Source organism: Paramormyrops kingsleyae, chromosome 9 (genome assembly GCF_048594095.1).
Source record: "Paramormyrops kingsleyae isolate MSU_618 chromosome 9, PKINGS_0.4, whole genome shotgun sequence".
Lineage (NCBI taxonomy): Eukaryota > Metazoa > Chordata > Actinopteri > Osteoglossiformes > Mormyridae > Paramormyrops > Paramormyrops kingsleyae.
Genome location: NC_132805.1, coordinates 16,204,509 through 16,215,820, shown reverse-complemented (window position 1 = coordinate 16,215,820; position 11,312 = coordinate 16,204,509).

The window sequence follows — 11,312 nt, the reverse complement described above, 5'->3', positions numbered from 1 at the left end:
CTGTGTTATATATTTTTTTAATATCTCAGAAAAAAAGAACTGTCTGAATATACATTGTCGTGTCATTATCTTTGGAGGAAAATTGTGGTAGCCAAGTACATATCAATCTAGTTGTGCTGTCTTTTTAATGGTGATGCAGTTAAAAAAATATCAGGGTATCTGGCACATATTTTATAACAAATTCCTAATGTAGGGGGGTAAATTACTTATATTATTCAAAGTATTTGGACCGGCCCTCTTGGACCAGCCACCTGCATCTGTCAGATATTATTGTCAGACTATTATTAAATGATCGCCCTTTGTAGTTGTATGGCAGCTAGTTGTTTGCAGTTGATGGAGTAATGGCAATGCTTCCTTTTCTATATGGAGGCTAGTTTGGAACAATGAATGCCTTTGAGAGCTCTGCAGTTTTTAACTTTAAACCTGTCAATACCATTTTAGAGTAACTCTGGTCTGGATTGCTGTAATCACTTACAAAGTAATAATCTAAGCCAGTTGTTATACATACTTAGCCATGCATCTCAATTATCATATGATAATGAACAACAGACCTTCAGACCAATCAACAAAAAGATATTCTCATTACAACAGCTGGGGGAAAACTAATGGCATCCTTTTGGCAGTAAGTAGTTATATTTCTGGCACAGTGGTTAGCTCTGCTGCCTTACAGCGAGCAGGTCCTGGGTTTGGTCCCCAGGTTGGGCGTAGGTCTTTTTTTTTGTGGAGTTCGCATCCTCTCCCCATGTTGGCCTGGGTTTCTGCCAGGGGCTCCGTTTTCCTCCCTCAGTCCAAAAGTGTGCACGATAGGTTAATTGGCGACTCTAAGTTGGTCCTGTGAGTGTGTGTGCCCTGCGGTGTGTTGGTGACTGCCCAGGGTTGTTTCCTGCCTGCGCCCATTTTTCCAGGGATAGGCTCCGGTCCCCCACTGTGACCCCGGTTGGGATTAAGCGGTTACGGTGATGGATGGATTGTTATATTTCATAAGAAAAGTCAGGCAACCAATTTTGCAAAATAGGTTATCAGGGACAAAATATCATACTCATAATCGTAATCTAATTTTACTTCTTAGTTAATCTCTTAGACATCTTCTGAGCCAGTTCACTTTACATGTGTTGATTTCACATATTATTATTTTAGTTCTATTCTTAATTTTTTGTACCTTATTTCATTGATTGAATATTGTTATGGATTTGATTTGTATTTTATCATTGCTACCTATACCAGACATGAGAACCTCATATTGTTCCTTTCATGTACAACATGTTTTGGAATGACAACCAAACGTCCTTTATCCTTTAAGAACAAAATGTAATACTTTATAGGGCTGTTGCTATGAAGGAATTTCCCCTGTGGTGATATACAGTATTATTGCCATCTTTTGTGTTGTTTTGTAAATTACTTTGTTTATCCTGATTTTAGTGTTATATGAATATGTTTTATTGCTAGGCCATTATTAGGTATATTGTTGCCTTTTAAATATGAGTGTTTTAGGGCCCATCCTTGGTTCCGGAAGTTGGTCATAAATTAAAAAAAAACGTTATTGCAAAATAATAAAAGTCTGAAAATTATTGAAGTATAAAAATATAAAAGTTTCTACTTATCTTAAATCATTATCCAATCATATTCCCATTATAAGAAATATATTTATAGTATTTGAACATGGACACCAGTCCGAATGTGCACTTCTAGTTTGTCTATATTGTAGTGCTAAGGGCAGCGCTGCAGCTGAATGGGTACTGCATGTAAATAGTTCACTGTCTGTTTTGGGTAACGTGGGACTAGCTTGCAGCTCCCCACCTATCACACCTAAGGCATTCACAATCTCTCCATGGGTGCCACACCCCTTTGAGTAGAGAGTAGCATTAGTTTCCCTTTTTGTGTAAAACTGTAGTTGTTGTTGTGATTTTCCTGTCCAACGTAATTACATGTTTGCTTACTGTCTCCTGTGTACCTTTCAATATCTGAATATGTAACAACTGTGTTAATGCGTGGTCAAAATGTCTGTCCCCTTCTGTATTTTTCTCTGGTTTGTGTGTGTGTAGAAAGGTCTACTCTTTCTCTTAAATTACTTTATTTCTGCTTAAATTACAGTCCTTTTAAAGGCTCAAAATAAGGGTCTTTTGGTAAGTGCAGATGTTGTTTGCTTTATGTCTTTGGCGCATCAACGCTACAGCGTTGTCTGGAGCAGGGTAGCTGAAGAAATTACCTCAGAGAACATCCAAAGACTCAAGCAGGACCTGGAAGAAGAAATAGCAGTGCTCCAGTTGGAGATAGAGGGGAGGAGCAAGTTTTGTGCTACTGAGAGGGACCAACTAAGGGCAGATGGAGTGAGCACCCGCAGACAACCCAAGCTGAGAAGGTGGACCAAAGTTCCCACCACATGCAGTATCCTCACCATCCCTGCCACCCAGGCAGCACTAGTCAGGCTGCCAAAATTCAGTAGAGAGCAGCTTCAGTGCAGGAGGATCTAGCGCTACCAGTCTTCCTCTCTGCTCTTGTCCCAGAGCGGTTACAACAGCAGGTTCACCTCCATGCTCCAACCCATGTGCAGCAGCTCTGTCTAGCAAGCCCAGCATCAGGGGAGGTTAGATCCTCAACTCACCTGCTGGTGGTGTGGAAAGCATGGCTGCCAGGCACAGTTCTGGTGGGAAGTCCTGCATGAGTTACTGGGAAATTACTTGGGGGCATTACAGTGAGGGATACACCGCCTCAAGTTCTGCGCAAAACATAAGAACATAAGAAATTTACAAATGAGAGGAGGCCATTCAGCCCATCAAGCTCATTTGGGGAGAACTTAACTAATAGCTCAAAGTTGTTAAAATCTTATCTAGCTCTGATTTAACGGAACCCAGGGTTTCAGCTTGCACTAAATGAACAGGAAGACTATTCCATACTCTAACTACATGCTGTGTAAAGTGTTTTCTCAAATTCAGTTTAAAATGTTCTCCCGCTAATTTCCACCTATGACCACGAGTTCTAGTATTTAAATTAATATTGAAGTAGCCATTTGGCTGAACTACATCCAGACCTGTCAGAATCTTATATACCTGGATCATGTCCCCTCTTAGTCTCCTATACGCGAGGCTGAACAGATTCAGCTCAGCTAACCTCTCCTCATAAGACATTCCTCTAAGACCAGGAGTCATCCTTGTAGCCCTACGTTGAACCTTTTCTAAGGCAGCAATGTCCTTTTTAAGGTATGGTGACCAACATCCTATTGGCCTTTTTAAATGCTTCCCCACACTGGCGAGAGTGGGACATGGAAGCATCAACATACTGTGGTCTTTCTCATAATCAGCTACCTTTATTTCAGTGGAACCCATAAAATATCTGTACTTCATATTTCTGCTCCCTGCATGGATTACCTTACATTTATCTACATTATATTTCATCTGCCAGCCCAGCCCAGTCGCTAATTAAATCAAGATCCCATTGTAGCCTCTGTGCTGCTAGTTTAGTATCTGCTACACCACCCACCTTGGTGTCATCTGCAAATTTAACTAGTTTACTGTATGTATTGGTGTCAATATCATTAATGTAAATTAGGAACAATAGTGGTCCTAAAATTTAACCCTGCGGTACCCCACTATGAACGCAGGCCTAAGCAAGAGCCATTTGTGGGGGACAACATGAAAGGCTTTCTGGAAACCTAAGTAGATCATGTCATAGGCCTTTTTGTGATGAATTTCACTTGTAGCTTCCTCAAAGAACTCAAGTAGATTCGTTAAACAGGATCTACTTCTCCTAAATCCATGTTGGCTATCCCTCAGAATGTTATTTGAATCCAGGTAATCTACCATTTTCATTTGGATTATAGCTTCCATTATTTTTCCAGTTATGCAAGTTAAACTGATTGGCCTATAGTAGATTACTTCTATCCCCTTTTTTGAATATGGGTGTTATATTAGTATGCTTCCAATCAGAAGGTACCACACCAGTAGATAAAGATTTCTGAAATAGTAAAGTTGAAGGTTGGCTAATAATATCCCACATCTCTTTTAAAACTATAGGTAAGATGCCATCAGGGCCCTGCAATTTATTTATTTTGAGCTTGGCTAGGCTTTGTACCACATCAGCCTCAGTTATACATATATACTCAGCAAAAAAAGAAACGTCCCTTTTTCAGGACTGTGTATTTCAACAATAATGTTGTAAAAATCCAAATAACTTTACAGATCTTCATTGTAAAGGGTCTAAACAATGTTTTCCATGCATGTTCAATTAACCATAATCAATTAATTAACATGCACATCCGAATATCACACCTACGTGACAGGTACAGGATGGCCACAACAACTGCCCGAGTCACACCAGGAACACACGAAGTCTGGCTCAAAAGACCACTTATAAAGAAAAACATGATGGAAACACGTTTTCCCTTGCCCGGACGCGGGTCACCGGGGCCCCCCCTGGAGCCAGGCCTGGGGGTGAGGCTCGATGGCGAGCGCCTGGTGGCCAGGCCAATTCTCATGGGGCCTGGTCAGGCACAGCCCGAACAAGGCACGTGGGTCCCCCCCTCCAATGGGCTCACCACACATAGGAGGGGCCATAGGGGTCGGGTGTGTTGTGAGCTGGGCAGTGGCCAAAGGTGGGGACCTTGGCGGTCCGATCCTCGGCTGCAGAAGCTAGCTCTTGGGACATCAGAATCAGAATCAGAATCGGGTTTATTGCCAAGTACGTTCACACATACAAGGAATTTGCTTTGATGGTTGGTGCCAGAGATGTGGAGGTAGATATATCAGTATATAAATATATAATATAAATAAAATGTACATTGGGTATGTTCAGGGTGGAATATATACATATGTAACATACTTGAGTTAGGATGGGGAAATGGGATTTGAGTGAGTGTTCCTGGCCTTATTGATGAGGCGGGCCGCGGTGGGGAAGAAACTGTTCTTATGCCGTGATGTTTTGGTCCCAATGGACCGCAACCTTCTGCCAGAGGGAAGAGTCCGAAGGAGTTTGTGACCAGGGTGAGAGGAATCGGCCATAATCCTTCCTGCCCTTTTCAGAGCCCTGGACTCGTACAGGTCCTGTAGAGGTGGAAGGTTGCAGCCGATTGTCTTCTCAGCGGAGTGGATGATGCGCTGTAGTCTGCTCTTGTCCTTAGCAGTGGCAGCGGGGTACCAGACAGTGATGGAGGTGGTGAGAATGGACTCAATGATGGCAGTGTAGAAGTGCACCATCATAGACTTGGGCAGACTGAACTTCTTCAGCTGCCTTAGGAAGAACATTCTCTGTTGGGCTTTTTTAGTGAGAGAACAGGTGTTCATCTCCCACTTAAGGTCCTTGCTGATCGTGGTGCCCAGAAAGCGGAAGTACTCCACAGTGGTGACTGGTGAGCCGAGCAGGGAGATGGGTAGAGGTGGGGCAGAGCTTCTTCTGAAGTCCACAGTCATCTCAACTGTCTTCAGGGAGTTGAGCTCAAGGTTATTCCCGTTGCACCAGGACACCAGGTGTTCAATCTCCTGCCTATAGGCAGACTCGTCCCCATCAGAGATGAGTCCGATGAGGGTGGTGTCGTCTGCAAATTTCAGGAGCTTGACAGACGGGTGGGTGGAGGTGCAGCTGTTGGTGTAGAGGGAGAATAGGAGGGGAGAAAGGACGCAGCCTTGCGGCGATCCGGTGCTGATGGTCTGGGAGATAGAAATATGCTTTCCCATCTTCACGTGTTGCTTCCTGTTGGTCAGGAAGTCTGTGATCCATCTGCAGGTGGAGTCGGGTACATGGAGTCGGAGAGCTTGTCGTGCAGGAGGTTTGGGATGATGGTGTTGAAGGCGGAGCTAAAATCCACAAAAAGGATTCTAACGTATGTTCCTGGGGAGTCAAGGTGCTGGAGCATGAAGTGTAGGGCCATGTTGACAGCATCGTCTACAGATCTGTTGGCTCTGTAGGCAAACTGCATGGGGTCCAGCAGGTGGTCAGTGGTGGCTTTGAGGTGGCGGAGTACGAGGCGCTCAAAGGACTTCATAACTACAGGCGTCAAAGCAATGGGTCTGTAGTCGTTTAGTCCTGTTGTCTTAGGTTTTTTTGGTACTGGGATGATGGTTGATGTCTTGAAGCATGCTGGCACATGGCATGACTCCAGTGAGGTGTTGAAGATTTCTGTGAGCACAGGAGTCAGCTGGTCAGCACAGTGTTTTAAGGTGAACGGGGAGATTGAGTCTGGACCTGCAGCTTTGCGGGGGTTCAGCTTCTTGAGGACCTTGTTAACGTCCTCCTCATGAATATGAAGAGGTGGGGTGTGAGGCTTCAAAGATGCCACACCAGCAGTTGGTGTGGGGGAGGTGGTCAGTGGTCGATGTGAGGAGCCGCGGGGGATGGTGAAGTGTGAATTGTCCAGTTGTCTTTCAAAGCGGCAGTAGAAGTCGTTTAACTGATTAGCAAGGTACAGGTCATTGACAGAGTGGGGGGCTGTGGGTTTGTAGTTAGTGATCTGTCTGAGCCCCTTCCAGACAGACGCGGGGTCGTTGGCTGAGAACTGGTGTTGGAGTTTCTCAGAGTACAGTCGTTTAGCATTCCTCACCGCCTTGCTAAACCTGTTCCTCAGTTTCCTGTACCTGTCCTTGTTCCCACTTGTGAATGCTTCTTCCTTCTGTAACCTTAGCTGTCTGAGCTTAGCTGTGAACCAGGGCTTGTCATTGTTGTAACTCCGGCGCGTTTGCCTCTCCTCCGGCGTCTCGCAGCTTGAGATAAGGTAAGAGCACCTTTAACAAGGATGTCCAAAATTTTGATTGGAGAGACCAGAAAAGTTGGTAATAAGTCCGTTGGAGTAGTTTTCCTGAAGTTCAAGAGCTCTTCTCTTGTAAAAGTGCAGCAGGAGACTGAATTTACAACCAGAATATAGCAAAGCAGTGCGCACCAACACACCGAGGCAACCATCCGCGGCGCCATCTTGAAATCTCTGACATGGAATCTCTGATGGGGAAGGAGCCTGAGCTGGTGCGTGAGGTTGTGAAGTTCCGGCTAGACATAGTCGGGCTCACCTCAGGGCACAGCTTGGGCTCTAGAACCAGTCTCCTCAAAGGGGGTTGGACCCTCTTCCACTCTGGAGTTGCCTGCGGGGAGAGGCGCTGAGCGGGGGTGGGCATACTTATTGCCCCCTGGCTGGGCGTATGTACATTGGGGTTTACCGCAGTGGACGAGAGGGTAGCCTCCCTTCGCCTTCGGGTGGGGGGATGAGTTCTGACCGTTGTTTGCGCTTATGCGGTGAGCGGCAGTTCAGAGTACCCACCCTTTTTAGAGTCCTTGGAAGGAGTGTTGGAGAGCGCTCCTCCCAGCAAATCAATGCTCACATGGGCAATGACAGTGAGACCTGGAGGGGTGTGATTGGGAGGAACGGCCCCCCCGATCTGAACCCGAGTGGTGTTTTATTATTGGACTTCTGTGCCCGTCACGGATTGTCCATAATGAACACCATGTTCAGGCATAAGGGTGTCCATATGTGCACTTGGCACCAGGACACCCTAGGCCGCAGTTCGATGATCGACTTTGTAGTCGTGTCATCGGACTTGCAGCCGCATGTCTTGGACACTCGGGTGAAGAGAGGGGCGGAGCTGTCAACTGATCACTACCTGGTGGTGGGTTGGCTCCGCTGGTGGGGGAGGAAGCCGGCCAGGCCTGGCAGGCCCAAGCGTATAGTGCGGGTCTGCTGGGAACGTCTGGTGGAATCCCCTGTCAGTAGGAGTTTCAACTACTACCTCCGGCAGAACTTCTTCCATGTCCTGGGGGAGGCGGGGGACATTGAGTCCGAATGGGCCATGTTCCGCACCTCCATTCTGGAGGCAGCTGACCGGAGCTGTGGCCGTAAGGTGGTCGGTGCCTGTCACGGCGGCAATCTGCGAACCCGCTGGTGGACACCAGTGGTGAGGGATGCCGTCAAGCTGAAGAAGGAGTCCTATCGGGCCTTTTTAGCCTGTGGGACAGGTACTGGCAGGCCAAGCGGGATGCAGCTTCGGCGGTCGCTGAGGCAAAAACTCGGGTTTGGGAGGAGTTTGGTGAGGCCATGTAAAATGACTTCCGGACAGCTTCGAGGCGATTCTGGTCCACCATCTGGCGGCTCCAGGCGGGAAAGCGGTGCAACATCAACACTGTTTATGGTGGGGATGGGGTGCTGCTGACCTCAACCCGGGACGTTTTGGGTCGGTGGAAGAAGTACTTCGAAGACCTCCTCAATCCCACCGACACGCCTTCCAATGTGGAAGCAGAGTATGGGGACTTGGGTGTGGACTCCCCTATCTCTGGGGCGGAGGTCACTAAGGTGGTTAAAAAGCTCCTCAGTGGCCGGGCCCCGGGGGTGGATGAGATCCGCCCGGAGTTCCTTAAGGCTCTGGATGCTGTGGGGCTGTCCTGGTTGACACGCATCTGCAGCATCGCGTGGACATCAGGGGCAGTGCCTCTGGACTGGCAGACCGGGGTGGTGGTCCCCCTCTTCAAGAAAGGGGAACAGAGGGTGTGCTCCAACTATAGGGGGATCACACTCCTCAGCCTCCCTGATAAGGTCTATTCGGGGGTTCTGGAGAGGAGGGTCCGCCGGATTGTCGAACCTCGGATTCAGGAGGAGCAGTGTGGTTTTCGCCCAGGCTGTGGAACAGTGGACCAGCTCTATACTCTCCGCAGGGTTCTGGAGGGTTCATGGGAGTTTGCCCAACCAGTCTACATGTGTTTTGTGGCATTCGACCGTGTCCCTCGGGGAGTCCTGTGGGGGGTGCTCCGGGAGTATGGGGTGCCGGGCTTCCTTTTAAGGGCTGTTCGGTCCCTGTATGACCGGTGCTAGAGTCTGGTCCGCATGGGCGGCAATAAGTCGGACTTGTTTCCGGTGAGGGTTGGACTCCGTCAGGGTTGCCCTTTGTCACCGATTCTGTTCATACTTTTTATGGACAGAATTTCTAGGCGCAGCCAGGGCATTGAAGGTGTCCAGTTTGGTGACCTCAGGATTAGGTGTCTGCTTTTTGCAGATGATGTGGTCCTGTTGGCCTCATCGGACCGTGACCTTCAGCTCTCGCTGGGACAGTTTGCAGCCGAGTGTGAAGCGGCTGGGATGAGAATCAGCACCACCAAATCCAAGACCATGGTCCTCAGCCGGAAAAGGGTAGAATGCTCTCTCTGGGTCGGGGATGGGGTCCTTCCCCAAGTGGAGGAGTTTAAGTATCTCGGCGTCTTGTTCACGGGTGGGGGGATGATGGAGTGGGAGATCGACAGGCGGATCGGTGCGGTGTCCGCAGTGATGCGGGCACTGCATCGGTCTGTCATAGTAAAGAAGGAGCTGAGCCAAAAGGCGAAGCTCTTGATTTACCAGTCGATCTACGTTCCTACCCTCACCTATGGTCACGAGCTGTGGGTAGTGACCGAAAGAACAAGATCGCGAGTGCAAGCGGCCGAAATGAGTTTCCTCCGCACAGTGGCTGGGCTCTCCATTAGAGATAGGATAAGGAGCTCTGTCATTTGGGAGGGACTCAGAGTAGAGCCACTGCTCCTCCGCATTGAGAGGAGTCAGATGAGGTGGCTCGGGCATCTGATTAGGATGCCTCCTGGACGCCTCCCTGGTGAGGTGTTTCGGGCATGTCCCACTGGGAGGAGGCCCCGTGGAAGACTCAGGACACGCTGGAGGGACTATGTCTCTCGGCTGGCCTGGGAACGCCTCGGGATTCCCCCAGAGGAGCTGGAAGAAGTGGCCGGGGAGAGGGAAGTCTGGGTTTCCCTGCTGAGACTGCTGCCCCCGCGACCCGACCTCGGATAAGCGGGAGATAATGGATGGATGGATGGACGATGTAAACATAAAATGCAACATGAACTTATTTCTCATCATTGACTCAAACTCCAATATCAGCTGTATTGCACAGAATTAACTGCAAATGTCCTCATTAAATTATAATTATATTTTGGAGCACACCAAACTTGAGGGGCTAGCTACTCGTTATAGGCAGGCAAGGAAAAGAAAAGAAGTTAGATTACACAGGAAATATGTCAGTTCGCGCGCAAACAACACAAACATAAAGTCCCCCAAAACAAACATAAAGCCTTTTCTACAATAAGGGTGTTCATAAGTGCACTTAGCCAGAGCACCGAAGGCCGCAGTTTGATGATTGATTTTGTAATCATATTGTCGGATCTGTGTCTATTTATTTTGGACACTCGAGGTGAAGAGAGTAGCTGAGCTGTCAACTGATCAACACCTTGTGGTGAGTTGGATCCAATGGTGGGGGAAGATGCTGGATAGATCTGGTAGACCCAAACACATAGTGAGGGTGTGCTGGGAGCATCTGGCAGAGGCCCCACCTCCAGGAGAATTTAACTTCTGTCCTGAGGGAATCAGGAGACATAGAGCCTGAATAGGCTATGCTTTGGAACTCCAATGCTGAGGCGGCGGTGCAGAGCTGTGGCTGTAAGGTTGTTAGTGCCAGTCACGGCGACAATCCCTGAACCCAGTGGTGGACACCATTGGTAAAGGGAGCTGTCATGCTGAAGGAGGCCTTCAGGGCTTGGTTAGCTTGTGGGACTACGGAAGCAGAGGACAGGTACCAGCAAGCCAATTGGGAAGCAGCTTGGGCAGTTGCTGAGGTAAAAACTTGGGTGTGGGAAGATTTTGGTGAGGCTATGGAGGACTTTCGGTTGGCCTCGAAAAGGTTCTGGCGAACTGTCAGGCACCCCAGGAGGGGGAAGCAGGGCTTCACCAAAGCTATTTATAGCAGGAGTGGAGAGCGGTTGACCTCAACTTGGGATATAACAGGTGGTGAAAAGAATATTTCGAGGATCTCCTTAAACCAGGGGTCTCAAACTCCAGTCCTGGAGGGTCGCAGCCCTGTGTAGCTTAGTTCTTTCCCTGTTCCACCACAAATGATTCAGCTCAAGAGCTGTGTGGTAATTAGCACAAGGAGTTGAATCAGGTGTGTTAAATGAGGGGAAACCCAAACATGTGCAGGGCTCCGACCCCCCAGGACTGGAGTTTGAGACCCCTGCTTTAAACCCACTGATACGCTTTCCTCCGAGGAAGTAGAGCCCAAAGACTAAGAGGAGGACTTGCCTGTCTCTGGGGCTGAGGTCACTGAAGTAGTCAAACAACTACTTGGTGGTAGGGCTCCGAGGGTGGATGAGATTCACCTTGAGTTCTTGAAAACTCTTGATGTTTGGGGGCCTCAGGATCGCATCTTTGCTTTTTTGCAGATGATATGACCATTTTCCATAGTGAAGGGCAAGGGATTTCAGCGGCTCATTCACCATCATCTCAAAAAATAAGAAATGCTTCTTCCACCCGGGTCCCCAACCATAAACTTAGCAATCCAAAAATACAGACAAATCGCATCCAGTAT